Here is a 17,077-nt window from a genome sequence, read left to right as displayed (position 1 = left end):
GATTGACCCATTTAGGGGCTCCCATTGTTATCTGGTCAACAGACCGAGGGAGTGGTGGGTCAGCGGCCAGTCCAGTTAAAACCCTAAAAGTGCTATTCAGTGTTCTGATCTTTTCTCCTTGGGTCAGAAAAAATCTGCTTCCTTAGGATCAGGGAAGGTCTGAACCAGAGGGACCTAAGGGTGCATTAGTTCAACTCCTCACTTTACAGATGAGAGACTGAGTTCCAAAGTCTCTTTTGCAAAGCACCTGCAGTGCATGAGGCCACACACGGAGTTAGGAAGTGAACTGGATGGTGATTTGGAACATTTTCAGTTTCAGGGCTTTTATTTGTCTGGGTTTTGTTTTACTCGGCCACGTGGTGGATTTACATCATGCTTAATAGTTTGTAATATGTTGCAGGTTGCTTTACTTTTCTGAATTCCTGCATTTGGGGCAGTTTCTCTCTGGTTAAAATGTTACTATCCTCCTCTATGCTTTGTCATTTTGGTTTTGTTGTGTTTTCTGTTTTACCCTCCAGCATACAATTAGTGTTAATATAGCGTGGATAGTGGGGCTGTAATCCGTGTGCTGGGATCCCTTAGGAACAGGAGTTGTCAGTATTCAAACAATTAAAGAATGAATATTCCTTAAAGATATGTGATTATGAATATGTAAATATACTCACAACATACTAAATGAAAATTATAGGGACTTCCCTGCTGGGCCAGTGGCTAAGACTCCATGTTCCCATTGCTGCTGCTGCTGCTGCTAAGTCGCTTCAGTCGTGCAATCCCTGGCTGGGGAACTAAGATCCAACGTGCTGCGAGATGTGGCCGAAAGTAAATCAATAAAATAAACGTAGATTACAGAACTGCCTCATATGCTCTGCTTTTGTAATATGTATTTCCCTGCATTGTTGTCGTTCAGTCACTCAGTCGTTTCCAACTCTTTGTGAGCCCATGGACTGCAGCACACCAGGCTTCCCTGTCCTTCACTATCTCCCAGAGCTTGCTCAATCTCATGTCCATTGAGTCGGTGATGCCATCCAACCATCTCATCCTCTGTTGCCCCTTTTCTCCTCTTGCCCTCAATCTTCCCTAGCATCAGGGTTTCTCCCAATTTCAATGCATACATGAATAGGAAAGTTCTGGAAAGGTATAAATGTTAATATTTTTAATCAGGTTGATGGAATTATGGCTATTTTAATTTTCTTCTTTTAGAATTTCTCTAAATTTTTACAATCAGGGAAAAACTGATAAAGGTAACAAAAATAAAATAACACTTTTCAAATGACACTCTCCACATCAGAGCCTGGCACCAACCGACAGTGGCTCTGGGGTACAATTTCAGTGGCTGCGTTGGAAAAACAAACCAGCCAACACTCACAGAAACTATGAAGTGGGGACTGTATGCCATTTAACTGCAAGGAGTCTGGGAAGCGTAGTCTTGGGCTGAGCAGCTATTTCTCAACCAGAAATCAATTATCATGAAAGGTGAGAATGGATTTCAAAGGGAAAATGGCCTTGTAGGACTTTGGCTTTAACTGTGGATGAGAGAAAAAGCCATTTGAGAATTTGTTGCAGGCATCGTATTTCACCACTAAATACTTCAGCAAGCATCTCATAAAATAAGGGCACTCTATATAACCACAGAATCATTATCAGAACATTAGCAATAATATCCAAATATCATTTAGCAAGTAGTCCACATTCAAATTTCTCCAAAACGTTATGTAAATAATTTGTGTGTGTGGGCTCAGTTGTGTCTGACTCTTTGTGACCCCATGGACTGTAGCCTGCCAGGCTCCTCTGTCCATGGGATTTTTCAGGCAAGAGCTGGACTGGGTTGCCTTTTCCTTCTCCAGGGGATCTTCACAACCCAGGGATCAAACCCAGGCCTCCTGCACCTCTTGCACTGGCAGGCAGATTCTTTACCACTGCGCCGCCTGGGAAGCGACAAAAGGAATCTCAGCAGAGGATAGTTTAGGATACCATATTTATTGACGAAAACATGTAAACAAATGCAGTTGGGGATCCAGGTGGAGTCTCCTTTCTGCAGCCACTACCTTCACATGAAGCCTTTTTTTTCCACTTTGGAATGCTGCGCAGGCGGGTGCAGTCTTCCAGCGGGACAGTAGGGGGCCCACATGCCCTTCTGCTATTTGTCAACTTGGGTGATTTCCCCACGTGGGAGTGGATGCCCAGGAGTCAGGGCTGTGTCGCATGTGAATGAGAGACTTCAGGGCACACTCAGGACCCCACAAGATCACCAGTTTCCTTATGGGAAGTTATAAAGACTTTACAGCAAAATTAGTTTTTATTCCATTTAGGGAAACAGCACAAACTATGTATCACTTTTTCTGGGTGATTTTCATAACTATACTGTGAAATCAAATAAGCAGAAAGCTATGATTTATTGAGCTAAATATTTAAAGGCAATAACCATAATAATTTCAAAGTTGGATTTACAAGTCAAATTGCCAATAGTTAGCCATCATTCTGGAGAAGGCAATGGCACCCCACTCTAGTACTCTTGCCTGGAAAATCCCAAGGACAGAGGAGCCTGGTGGGATGCAGTGCATGGGGTTGCTGAGAGTCAGACATGACTGAGCGACTTCACTTTCCCTTTTCACTTTCATGCATTGGAGAAGGAAATGGCAACCCACTCCAGTGTTCTTGCCTGGAGAATCCCAGGGATGGGGGAGCCTGGTGGGCTGCCATCTATGGGGTCGCACAGAGTCAGATGTGACTGAAGTGACTTAGCAGCAGCAGCCATCATTCAACCATTACATACAAATTTTTAAAATATCAAAGTAGGGAGGGGTGGAGTAGGAAGAACCTGAGCGGACTTCCTCCCAGGAGCAACCAAAATTACAACTATTTTACTGAGAAACTATCTAAATTGCTTCAGTCATGTCCAACTCTTTGTGACCCCAAGGACTGTAGCCTGCCAGACTCCTCTGTCCATAGGATTCTCCAGGCAAGAATACTGGAGTGGGTTGCCATGCCCTCCTCCAGGGGATCTTCCCAACCACAGGGATCAAACCCACGTCTCTTTCTTTACCACCAGCACCGCCTGGGAGCCGCCCTGAAGACCAACAGAAAAGATTTTCCACAACTAAAGATAAAATGCAGGCAGCACAGCATGAGTAGGAGAGGTAGAGATGTAGTATAGTAAAGACTCACACCTCCAGGTAGGCGACCACGAAACAAGAGGAAAATTGAAATTGCAAACGTTCTCTCCGAGGAGTAAAGAGTCCAAGCCCCACATTGGGCTCCGTCACTTGGAAGTCCTGCACCGAAAAGATGAGCCCCTAGGACATCTGGCTTTGAACACCAGCAGGACTTACGTAAAGGAGAACCGGAGGAGGGTAGTAAGCAGAAGCTTTGCTCGTAAAGGTCATGTGCCAACTCATACCCTCCAAGTCCCAGTGTAAAGGGAGTAATTCAAAAGAAGCCTGGGTTCGATATCCTGACTGATCTCAGAGAACCTCCTGGAGAGGCAGGAAGTAACAGGACTTGCCCTAAGAACACAGATGCTGGTAGCATCAATTTGGGGGAGCTTATTCCACCACGAGGACACGGGTGCTGACCAGCACTGTTTTGGGGTCTTTCCTCGACCCTATCAGAGCCAGGAGATTACCTACCCACTAGAGGGCTAGTATCAGTCTCACGACTCCCTGGGCCACACGGTCAGCCATCCTGGGGCCCAGCCCCACCTACCAGAGAGCCAGAAGCCCCCTCATGAGGCAGGACTACATATGCAACTGGCTGAGGGCCAGCCCCGCTACCAGCATCCCCACTGCAGCCAGGCCCACCGAACAGAAGGGCCCACACAGCCCATAGGGGGCGCTCTTGGAGCATTTAACTCTGGTGATCAGACCGAAGTGAGTTGCTAGGCCCAAGAGGATGTCTCTATAAGATCACTTCCCCAAGTGGTTACATCTCCAAGAGAGGTAACTAACTTACCTAATACATAAAAATAAACACAGAGACCTGGCAAAATGAGGAGATAGAGGCATATGGTCCAAAGAAGGACCAAGACAAAATCCCAGAAGAAGATCTAAGTGAAGTGGAAACAAGGAATCTAACTGATAAAGAGCTCAGGGTAATGGCCAGAATCTAACTGACAAAGAGCTCAGGGTAATGGTCATAAAGATGCTCAATGAGTTCGAGAGAAGAATGGATGGAGCACAGTGAGAATTTTAACCATGAGTTAGAAAATATTAATAACAAGAAGAACCAAAAAGGGCTGAAGAATACAATAGCTGAAATAAAAAATACACTAGAAGGAATCAATAGTAGATCAGATGGTACAGAGAAATGGATCATAAAAAAGAGTAGTGGAAACCACTGAAGCTGAGCAGAAAAAAGACAAAAAGATTAAAATAAAATGAGGATAGTTTAAGATAGCATCAAGCATACTAACATTCACATTATAGGTGTTGCAGAAGGAGAATAGAGAATTTCTCCATTCCAAATAAAGGAATGGAGAAATTACTTGTAGGTACAATAGCTGAAAATTTCCCTAATCTGAGGAAGGAAACAGACATCAGGAATCACAGACAGTCCCAAACCAGAAAAATCCAAAGAGACATACATAAAGACACATTATAATTAAAATGGTGAAAATTAAAGATAAAGAGAGAATATTAAAAGCAACAAGAGAAAAGCAATAAGTTACATACAATGGAGCTCCCATAAAGCTATCAGTTGGCTTTTTAGTGAATGGTATCATATACTCAGAGCGATGAAAAGAAAAAACCTACAACCAAGAATATTCTACCTGGCAAAGCTGGCCTTCAGACTGGAAGGAGAAAGAAAGAAGTTTCAGTTCAGTTCAGTTGCTCCGTCGTGTCCAATGCTTTGCGACTCCATGAATCGCAGCACGCCAGACCTCCCTGTCCATCACCAACTCACGGAGTTTACCCAAACTCATGTCCATACCGAGTCGGTGATGCCATCCAGCCATCTCATCCTCTGTCATCCCCTTCTCCTCCTGCCCTCAATCCTTCCCAGCATCAAGATCTTTTCCAGTGAGTCAACTCTTCGCATGAGGTGGCCAAAGTATTGGAGTTTCAGCCTCAGCATCAGTCCTTCCAATGAACACCCAGGACTAGTCTCCTTTAGGATGGACTGGTTGGATCTCCTTGCAGTCCAAGAGACTCTCAAGAGTCTTCTCTAACACCACAGTTCAAAAGCATCAATTCTTTGGTGCTCAGCCTTCTTCACAGTCCAACTCTCACATCCATACGTGACCACAGGAAAAACCATAGCCTTGACTAGACGGACCTTTGTTGGCAAAGTAATATCTCTGTTTTTGAATATGCTATCTAGGTTGGTCATAACTTTCCTTCCAAGGAGTAAGCATTTTTTAATTTCATGGCTGCAGTCACCATCTGCAGTGATTTTGGAACCCAGAAAAATAAAGTCTGCCACTGTTTCCACTGTTTCCCCATCTATTTCCCATGAAGTGATGGGACCAGATGCCATGATCTTCATTTTCTGAATGTTGAGCTTTAAGCCAACTTTTTCACTCTCCTCTTTCACTTTCATCATGAGGCTTTTTACAGATAAGCAAAAGCTAAAAAAGAGTGCAGCACCACTGAAACATCTTTACAAGAAATGTTAAAGGCAGTTTTCCAAGTGGAAAAGAAAAGACTCATGCTAAAAATATAAAAATTATGAAAGGAAAAGTCTCATTAGGAAAGGCAAACACACAGTAAAGGTCGCAAGCTCTTGATTGACTGCTTATAAAGCGAGTACGAAGATTAACATACAAAAGCAATAAAATCGTCTATATCCATAGTAAGGAGCTAGGGGATACATAAAACAAACAGCGGTGAAATATCATGTAAAAATATTAAATATTGAGGGGGAAATAAAAATGCAGGCCTGGCAGAATCCATCCATGGGATTTTCTAGGCAAGAGTACTGGAGTAGGGTGCCATTGCCTTCTCCGATGTATATACATAGATTGCTTTAAACAAGCAAGCACGTGAAAGTGAATTCGCTCAGTCGTGTCCAACGCTTTGCGACCCCATGGATTGTAGCCCACCGGGCTCCTCCTTCCATGGGATTCTCCAGGCAAGAATACTGGAATGGGTTGCGACTTCCTTCTCCAGGGGATCTTCCTGACCCAGGGATCGAACCTGGGTCTCCCTCATTGCTTGCAGACGCTTTACCGTCTGAGCCACCAGGGAAGACCAGAAGGCTAACAATATGCTGCTAAACAACCAATGGGTCACTGAGGAAGTCAGAGAAGAAATTTAAAAATACCTGGAGACAAGTGAAAATGGAAACACAATGATCCAAAACAGATGGGACACAGAAAAAGCAGTTTTAAGAGGGAAGTTTCTAGCACTCTGAGTCTACTTCACGAAAGAACAAAAATCTCAAATAAACAATCTAATCTTACAACTAAGGGAACCAGAAAAACAACAACAACAACAAAAGGTTAGGAGAAGAAAAGAAATAATAAAGATCAGAGCAGAAATAAGTGAAATAGAAACTATAAAAATAAAAATTCATCTAAGAGTAAGTACTTTGAAAAAATAAACAAAATTGATAAACCTTTAGCCAGGCTCATCAAGAATAAAAAAGAGAGGATCCAAAGTAACAACATCAGAAATGCAAGAAAAGTTACAACTGATACCACAGAAATACAAAGGATCACAAGCGATCACTATGAACAGTTGTATAGTGATACAATGGACAACTTACTAGGAATGAATAAACTCCTAGAAACATAAACTTCCAAGTCTGAATTGGAAAGAAATAGAACATATGAAAGAAAAAATTACCAGCAATGAAATTATATTAATAACAGAAAAATTTCCCAACAAAAATCCAGGATGAGATGGCCTCAAGATAAATTCTACCAAATGTTTAGAGAGGAGTTAACACCTATCCTTTTCAAACTATTTTAAAAAGTGCAGAGGAAGGAACACTTCTAAATTAATGCTAGGGACCTCCCTGGTGGTTCAGTGGCTAAGACTCCATGTTCCCAATACAGGGGGCCTGGGTTCAATCCTTGGTCAGGGAACTAAATCCCACATGCTGCAAATAAATAAATAAATATAAATATTTAAAAAATTAATTTAAAAACCTCATTCTATGACGCTGGCATCACCCTGGTACCAAAATCAAAGATAGCACATAAACACACAAAAGTATAGGCCAATATCACTGATAAACATAGATACAAAAACCCTCAACAGAACATTAGCAAACCAAATTCAAAAATACATTAAGAGAATCATATGCCAACATCAAGTGGAATTTATACCAGGGATGCAAGAATGGTTCAATATCTGTAAATAAATCAATGTGACACATTATATTAACAAACTGAAGAATAAAAGTCATTTGATCATTTCACCTACACCTACTTCTTGATTCTTAATTTTAGAAAGTTTCTATCGATTTCCAACAATGAGAGATTAGAATTTTATTTACTTAGACTAAATTTAACTTTCTTCTCCCTCGTCTTATAATCTTGATAGCTATATTACAGTTTCGAATTATTTTAACTGATTATTTTCATAATTCTAAATATTTATACTTCAACTTCTATTTCTTCTTCATTTTAGACACAAACTACAGACTCTCCACAATGTAGCTTGGGAATATCAGCATCTTCATTCTTTCTTTCATCTGCTCTCCATCCTTCCACTCTCAACCTCTTCCAGATTACCTTCATCTTAACATGATCAAAGCTGAAAACATTTTCATCGTTCTATAATCACCAAATTCTCCCTGTTGGGTAGCCTCTAAAAACTGAGAATCAGTAAACTGATTATTTTATTGAAGTGTTGAAGTGTTAGTCACAGTCGTGTCTGACTCTTTGCAATCCCAGGCTCCTCTGTCCGTGGAATCCTCCAGGCAAGAATGCTGGAGTGGGTAGCCATTCCCTTCTCCAAGGGATCTTCCTGACCCAGGCATAGCACCCAGGTCTCCTGCATTGTAGGCAGATTCTTTACCATCTGGGGCAACAGGAAAGTCCTGGTGCTCTTTATTTTTAGCAAAAGAGGAAAGCCAGGAAGCCAGGGCTCATTATTTTATTAAAACTTTGTAAATACTGTTCACTGAAAAGCTCAGGGTTTTTTTTTGCTTTGAGCCATGATTTTGCTTCCTTCTCCCTCCATGGAATGTCATATTCCCTAAGCCGCTATGAGAGAATGTACCTAGCATAAAGATTCTTTTGTCATACTCCATTAACTGCTCAAGATCATGCTATAAATCAGTTTGCTTCATATTAGGATTGTTAATTCCTTACAGATTTTTTTCTTGGGGTTTCTAACTACATCTCTAAGTGAAAGAAAAAACATGACTTTGCCACCAGCTTTTCCTGCCCTCCTCCCTACAGCTTCTGACTTTATATGTTGCCTGGAATCCAGTCTTTTCTTCTTGATGATACACTTCTTGCAGCCCAAGGACTTTAACAATTTATGCAATGCTCATCCTGGTTTAGTTCCTCCACTGCTTGAATTGCCTTTCTGCTTTCCCCTTGGGTTTCTCCCCTTTTTACTGGAGTACATCCTTAAGTAACTTCTTAAGAAAGGGTATGTAGCTGGAACTCTGGTCAATGTTATGTGCCAGCCTGGATGGCTGGGGGACTTGGGGGAGAATGGATACGTGTAATATGTATTGGAGTCCCTTCAATGTTCACTTGAAACGATCACAACATTATTAATCAGCTACACCCCAATACAAAATGTTTTTGGTGTTTAAAAAAAAAAAGGAGGCGTTAAGGCTGGGAAAAAAAAAAAAAAGAAAGGATATGTAGCAAGTAAACTTTATCTGACTTCTGAAAATGTCTTTATTTGCCTTAATTTTGGCATATGTTTTGGATTAATAGAATTCTAGATCCTAAATAGTTTTCCGATAGCATTTTGCAAATCTGTTCTCAGCCTTTTTCTCAGTTTGCCCTTTCTAACATGCGGACTCCAGTTCAATCCCCTCTGGGCATCTGTCAGGCAGAAAAGATCCACCCTCCATGTCCCCCCCCGCACATAACCCTGTGCACTTCAGTCTCTGTTTCCATGTTCATGTCCTATTCCCAGCTCCCAGAAATTTGTGAAAATGTCTCAACTGCTGATGCCCAATAGATCTCTCATTATCCTTGCAATTATGGGCTTATACTCCTAAGTTCTTTATCACTTAAATAGGATCTTAGGAAAGAAGGATAACCAACATATATGCTCGGTCACCTTCTTGAATCAGAATTGCATATAAATTTCATTTTTTCTTGCCCTTTTCATTAAAAAAATAAATATGAGAGCTGTATTTAACTCTCTTTTGCTAAATGCACAGACTTTAATGACACCATGTTTATACAGTAAAATTTTGCAAAATTGTTTTTTGCAATTCTGGATATTTCAGAATTACTGAAGCATTAATTGATGATTAAGGGTGAAAGAGTATAGAAGGAGGGAGTGCCTCCCACAAGTCAGAGGATACAGCCTTGTTTATTTCTCAGAACAAGTACGTATTAATCCGCAAGCTTCCTGGAACAGTACCCTTTATAGAAAAACCATTGTTCCCAATTCTGATAAGTTCATAATTTCCAAGAGGAAAAGAGATACAAGCGTTTATATTTACCACCAACTAAAGTGCAAAGCAACTGAGGAATAAAGCCAATTAGCAGTCTTTATAAATCATAGTACCCCTTTATTTTCAATTCTGATGATTTGTTCATTTGAGCAAGGGCATGCGTGCTTAGTTGCTCAGTTGTGCCCAACTCTAGCCCGCCAGGCTCCTCTGTCCATGGGACTTTTTTCAGGCAAGAACGCTGGAGTGGGTATTTTCCCATTCTGTTTCCTCCTTCATGGGATTTTCCTGACCCAGGGATCAAACCCTCGTCTCCTGCCTTGCAGGCAGATTCTTTACTGCTGAGCTATTGGGGAAGGCTGTTTTAACAAAAATCTGTCTTAATAAGGTAATCATGACTGTAAAAGAATGGCCGTATTTAGTCTCTACAGAGACTATGTTTTTTGTAAGGACCGAAGATCAAATTTTCGTATTATTTAGGCATGGAATCTTATTTGAGATCAACGATATTTGACTATCTTATAACAGCTACAAATAATAGTATAAAGCTACATATAAAAGGAACATAGTAATAGTACTCTGATCTCTTTAATATTAAGCAGGGTCCACAGATGAATTAGTTTTCTGTACGAATATCTGAATGTCATGTTTTCATATTGATAATACTCTTTTTAAGATAATATAATGTATGCATATTGTAGATGGTGAGAATGACTGCAATATAATTGAGTTCTGCCCAGAGGCTGCTGGACCCACATTTCCCTCTTTTGATTTGAGGCTGTAAATTGTTTATGGAATAAATGAGAGAAGAATTGAGGGTTTGATTCCTGGGTCGGGAAAGATCCCCTGGAGAAGGAGATGGCAACCCACTCCAGTGTTCTTACCTGGAGAATCTCGGACAGAGGAGCCTGGTGGGCTACAGTACATGTGGTCCCAGAGAGTCGGACACAGCTGAGCACACACACACATGCACACACAGAGAACAGTCTATGGAACTTAATGTGTAGATCCAACCAGTCCATCCTAGAGGAAATCAGTCCTGAATACTCATTGGAAGGACTCATGCTGAAGCTGAAACACCAATACTTTGGCCACATGATGCGAAGAACTGACTCATTGGAAAAGATCCTGATGCTGGGAAAGATTGAAGGTGGGAGGAGAAGGGGATGACAGAGGATGAGATGGTTGGATGGCATCACCGACTCAATGGACATGAGTTTGAGTAAACTCCGGGAGTTGGTGATGGACAGGGAAGCCTGGTGTGCTGTAGTCCATGGGGTCGCAAAGAGCTGAACACGACTAAGCGACTGAACTGAACTGAATGTGTGGATGATGAGATTATGTCAGTGATGCCAGGGCAGGCTGCATGAATGAAGGTTCCAACATGGTTCCAACAGAGGGAAAGAGTTAGAGAACAGACTCACTACATGGCCAATGCGGTACAGATGGGCTGAGCTCAAACAAGAAAAGGAAATGACAACCACTCCAGTATTCTTGCCTAGAGAAGTCCAAGGACAGAGGAGCCCTGCAGGCTACAGCCTGGGGGTGGGGGACGGACTGAGCAACTAATACCCGACTTGACTTTAAAACTACACTTTCAACATAAAAACCAGTAAGACAAAACTTTGAGCAAGTAGAATAACGCTGGGCTTACATGTTTTCATGTTTTCAGATAATGATGAGTGACTTGAGTTTTGAGACCCCATTAATTAGATGACTGCCTTCTGCCTATAGAACCAGAGGACCACGTATGTACAGGCTGCGCATGTGTGTACATGCTGAATTAAAGTGCTGTCTAGCTGCCTGAGGACCTCTGTACAGGCCCATGATTGAGGCCATGAGATGACCGGGGGCAGAATGACCTAGAAGTCTGCTGCATCTCACTCCAGGTCAGAGGCAAAGGGTTTAGGGTCAGATCACCACCCACCTGAGGATGTGACTTATTTCATCCTTCTTCCTGCTTCCACTGAGACTTAGTAAAAGCACCTAGAAGGAATGGACGGATGAAAGGAAGGGAGAGAGGGAGACAGTAAGAGAGCAACCTCTGTGAGACGAGACTAAGCTCCTGACAGTGGAGATCTGGGTCTGGTGGTTTCATTTTATATAACACTTCACACACTTTTTCACTTAGTAAACCCTCAAGGTGTCTGTTCCCCTGGGAAACAAATGACAAAGCCTCAAAGAACCCAAGATCAGACCTTCTCTGTGACACCCCCGAAGAGCTCTACATCCCACTCTTGTTGGGATGTAGCTTTTGTTGGATTAGCCTTTGTTGAAACGGATCGCCTGGGCTCTTAGCCACTCTCCACCTGATTTGTGACAGGATAAGGACAACATTTCAAATTGCACATCTGATGGTCTCAGGCCAAGGGGAGAGAGAGCTAACACAGAAAGCTCCGCCAAGATTCATTTTTAAAGCAACAAGCTTCTATCCCATGAGCTGCCATTTATTCGAAAGGTCATCTGTTCAAGTCCTTGGCCACTTGGCTTCCTCTAAACCATTTTGCAGATAACCTAACTTGGGAAAGAATCTCATGCCTGGGGTCAATTTCTTTTAGGGAACATTTACTCAGAATTTGAATGAGCTGGCTTTCCTGGAGGGCCAGTGGTTTGACCTTGGCCTCTGGTCTGGCAGGGACTCGTGGGTACATAGAGTCCTGGGTATCTGTCTGTCTCCCTACATATCTTGCTGTTGAAAGCTACCAGCATGTAAGTACCTTGCACCCCTCCCGACCTCCACCTGCAGTTGAAATGATCAGAGACAAAATTCTTGGCAAAAGATTCCCAGCTGTGGAATTTGCAGTTGTTGGCATGTGGCCAGAGCCTGGGTCTGTCCGTTTTGTGGATCTAGGGTGAGGCAGAGGTTGAGATTCACCTGCTTGGTTTTTTCCCCTCATACAAAGGACCTTTCTAGAGTTGGTCTGGAACCACACTCAATACGTATGGAGGGCTGATTCTTAATTGAGGACAGCCATGGTGCAAATGAGCTTTAAACATTGCCACTCACTCCACACACAGATCCCAGAGGTATTACAACCTGGGCACCGAAGCCCATTTTCAGTTTTCCAGGTTTTCACACCGAGCCCAGAGCTGATTATTAATTACTTGTCTCCCTTGACTTGTATCTGACAGGGCTTTTACCTTCTTCCACTAATACAGAGGAGTCTTTCCCCCAGACAATGCGAATAATTTCTTCATCACTCAGCACAGTTTTCCCCTTTCTTGACAATGCAGTGTTCACATTTCTAAAGAAGCAGCTTGCTTTTCCATTTTACCTGAACCCTCCGTGGGCATAGATCCTAATGTCTTGACAGATGCCAGTCCCAATTAATTTATGGTGAGATTGCAAAGGGTAACAAGGGGCTGACTAACAGATAACAGGGCAGGATTCCCTGCTGGGTCAGGGCAGGACTGAGGCTGCATTGCTGCCTTTGAACTCGCGGATGGGACAAGTGTTGGCTCCATCACCGAGAGGCAGCATTAGGTGCAGAAGGGGTCCTCATTGTTGCCGAGATTTCGCAGCTAAGCCTCCCAGACAACTGCACTTCCTTTCCCCAACGCAACTTCCTAAAGATGAAAAGTCACCAACAGAAGTCAGAGAGGATGCATATATTATGTCCAACTTCATTGTATTTAAATTAATGTGACTTGGTGGCCCCATCCTACTTGGAGCAAGGAATCTGTCTTTCCTCTCCAGATCCCTCTCTTGGATAGAACCAGGAATCCCAGGGGGCCCCTTGGGATGCAGTGGGCACCCCTGGGATTCCTGGACCTACTCAGGAGAGGAATCTGGGGATTCCTCTGTCATGATCAGTGCAAAGGGCCCCATCCCCCATGGCTCTCCTTGCTCCCACTGTATGTACCCAGGGACAGGGTAAGAGAACCTTCAAGCATCAGCTGCCCACCCCACCATGCCCAGAAGCCCCTCCGCTTTCCAATCCTCTAAGCAGGCTCACACCCACTCCAGTGTTCTTGCCTGGAGAATCCCAGAGACAGGGGAGTGTGGTGGGCCCCGGTCTACAGGGTTGCACAGAGTCGGACGACTGAAGCGACTTAGCAGCACCAGCAGCAGCAGCAGGCTCACAGTCCTCTCCCTTGAATAACAACCCAGTGATGGTTAATTCCTTGCTAAAAACACTCTAAAGAAAAAGAGTAACAAGGGCTCTTCTACAAAATGTATTATAGACATAGACCAGAGTTTTTAGAAAATCTTGAGGAAGGCATGCGCCTCAAATGTTGGCTGAAGTTATTTTTACTATAATGGTATGTTTTCCAAAGAAAGTATAAATATCTTGTGTTTATCCAACTATAAAAAGCACAAATTCAACACAAACAAAACTAAAATAAACAGCCAAATTCAATTTAACAATACTGATAGAACATGTCAGATAATAAGATTTTAACTGAAATGGAACTGCCACTTTTAGAAGTAATTAAAATAATTGTTGACATTTTCTGAGCAAGTTCCTGGCCACAGTATGAAGTGACTTCTTTATCTAACTCCACAATAGCTCCAGCGCTCAGTACAGGGTCTGTATGTGCTGTGCTCAGTTGCTTCAGTCGTGTCTGACTCTTTGCAACCCTTTGGACTGTAGCTCACCAGGCTCCTCTTTCCATGGGATTTTTTAGGCAAGAATACTGGAGTGGGTTGCCATTTCCTCCTCCAGGGATCTTCCTGACCCAAAGATTGAACCCGAGTCTCCCTCAGCTCCTGCATTGCAGGCAGATTCTTTCCCGGTTGAGCCATCTGGGTACTACTGTTAATTCCCATATTACTGAGAAAGACAATGGGCCCAGAGAGGTTAGATTATTCTTCAGATGAGGAGATTCATCTGAAAGGGTGCAGAGTCCAAGCTTTGAACCCAAGATATCTGACCCAGGGCCTCTACCTCTTCTCCACTCATGCAGAAGAACAGATACCAATTTGATATCTTTATATTGATTCTGAGAACATTCTCCAAAAAAGTCAAATTCACAGAGAATCAGTCTTGCTCTCCTGTTCCATGTAGGGATGTAGTGATTATTTGTAACGATTACCAACTTGTGTTGGGATGCATGATATGAACAAGGGAGTCTTGTGCTACTCTGACGTCAGAAATTTTTGCCATGGCCTCTGTGAGGAATCATTGATCTCTAAATAAAGGTCAGTAATAGGTTGTCTTACTCGATAATTTGCTGCCCTGGCAAAGATGTTATAAATGATGTCTCTGCTTTCCCAAATAGTCTAAAGACAACTGTAAGACTTATTTACCAAATTAGTGTATTCTAACTGGCATGGCCCTTTCCTTCTACATGGATGGAGGTAATGGAAACCTATGACTCTGCTAAATTTCTTTTATGTAAATAAGGAGTACGAGCGTCTAGGTCTCTAAATGAATTCTGGTGGCTCCCTGTGGAGTCTGCTCCCAGAAGCCCACAGCCCCACACTTGCTTTAGAGTTAACTCTAAAAACATACACACTACTACATATAGAGTAGGTAAACAGCAAGCACCTACTGTGGAGCACAGGGAACCCTACTGTTTATCTTGGAATAATCTATAATGGAAAAGAATCTTGGACTTCTCTGGTGGTTCAGTGGTTAGGAGTCAGTGTTATAACTGCTGGGGCCTGGACTCAATCCCTGGTGGGAGATCTAAGCCATGAAACACAGCCAAAAAAAAAAAAGAAAGAAAGAAAGAAATCCGAGAAAGAATATATATTTTTTTAATTGAAGTATTTGCAATGTACATGTATAGATGTATAACTGAATCACTTTGCTATACACTTGAAACTAACACAACATTGCAAATATGTCAATAAAAAAAAAAAATCTCAGGAGAGCTAAAGTGAGTTTGGGAATTAATATGACGCAGCCAATGCTGTCAGGGCCCTGCTTGCATTCCTTGAAGCTCACTGATTCATTGTCCTTCTCTGGCTGACTTTCAGCTGTCTACACCTTCACTGAGGATTTTTTTTCTGAAACCATTCACTTTCCTGAATGTGGTCCTGCTCAGAAGTCGAAAAGTGATGGGGAATTAACACCCCCAGCCCTGACCCCAGTAGCAGTACCTGGGCTTCCCTGGTGGCTCAGATGGTTAAGAATCTGCCTGCAATGCAGGAGACCTGGGTTCAGTCCCTGGGTTGGGAAGATCCCCTGGAGTAGGAAATGGCAACCCACTCCAGTATTCTTGCCTGGAGAATTCCATGGACAGGGGAGTTTGGCAGGCTATAGTCCATTGGGTCGCAAAAAGTGGGACTGAGCAACCAACACTTTCACTTCACTTCCTCCCCTGACTCCAGAGGCAACACTCAACCTGTAACTCTCGGGTGCCGGTGTAGGAAAGGTATGTTTTAATTCATTCTTTGCAGGCTTGAAGTGAATTTGGCAGTGTTCATTAAACACCTCCCGGCTCCTGTCATTGACCACTTTTTCAACATTCAGTTCTGACTGCATCCATTTCAACTCTGTCTGTTCTTTTCTAACTTCCTTTAATAATGTTAAATCATCCAAATTCTTTTCTGTCTCATCTCAGAGCTGTTTTACTACTGATGAGGTCTGAGCTATACTGTTTTAAATGACTCTGTCCCAACTGACATAGGCCACCATCAATGACTCAAAGTTGCTTACAGATTTGGCTGGCATTAATTTTCCCAGGGAAGGACCCTGTTGGAACCATGGTGTTTAATTCATGCGCTATTCTGCCATCAATCGTCCTCACCTTGAGTAATTTCTGGAACTTGGCGAACTCCTCTCAGCTCACACAGCCACTGGGCACCTCCATAAACAGCTAAAGCCCGTTTTTAAAAAAAGGAGCTTATGGAAGAATTAATCAGATTTTTCAAATACTAGATAATATATGGGTTACATACATACATTCATTTTTAAGAATAAGAGGACTGACATAATTATGCAACAAAAATCAGTCAGAATAAAGGTTTCTGTTTTGTTATGAGTAAATAATGTTTGCTCCTTGAGAAGGAAGGAGAAATTCCAGAGGAAAATAAATGACCAGCCCTTTTGATACAAGTATAAAGTCTATCAGAGGAAAAAGTACAGCTCTGGTTATGTGTGTTAACAAAATGCTGTACTGAACGTTCTGGTAGCTGTTGAGGACAAATAAAGACACTCTTGGCTTCAGAGTCTGGCTAAAGACATTTTCAAGTTTTGTAGAATTCTAGGGTTCCACAAGATAATTATGCAAGAAGTGTGAACCTGTCAAATGTAGGTATAGACTCATAGAATTTTCTAACATTTTCATCTCCTGCTTGAATAACATACCAAGCACGAAATACTAATCGGTGGCTAGGAAATGCTCCAGAGTGTCTGCTTCAAAATTACTGTAGATTAAAACAAAGAAAAAAACTAGTAGAGGAAGTTCTGAATACCTTTGTACCTTGGGGAGAAAATAAAGAATGTAGTATCAGGGTGTGTTTTTCTGTTTGTATATTTGGTTTTTGTTTTGTTTTAATGTGCACTGCGTTTTTGTTAGAGAGGTAGTACATACTTGGGCTTCCCAGGCGGAGCTCGTGATAAAGAACCCACCTGCCAATGCAGGAGGCATAAGA

The 17,077-nt window shown here is 42.3% G+C and overlaps 1 pseudogene; it reads right to left on the bottom strand.

Annotated features, from left to right (window-relative positions):
• Nucleotides 1-12,995: 12,995 nt before the first annotated feature.
• Nucleotides 12,996-16,293, bottom strand: LOC104994161 (annotated as a pseudogene).
• Nucleotides 16,294-17,077: the final 784 nt, after the last annotated feature.

This window comes from Bison bison, unplaced genomic scaffold (assembly GCF_000754665.1).
Source record: "Bison bison bison isolate TAMUID 2011002044 unplaced genomic scaffold, Bison_UMD1.0 scf7180017864252, whole genome shotgun sequence".
NCBI lineage: Eukaryota > Metazoa > Chordata > Mammalia > Artiodactyla > Bovidae > Bison > Bison bison.
The sequence above is the reverse complement of the archived record's forward strand: the minus strand, read 5'-3'. Positions and strand labels throughout refer to the sequence as shown.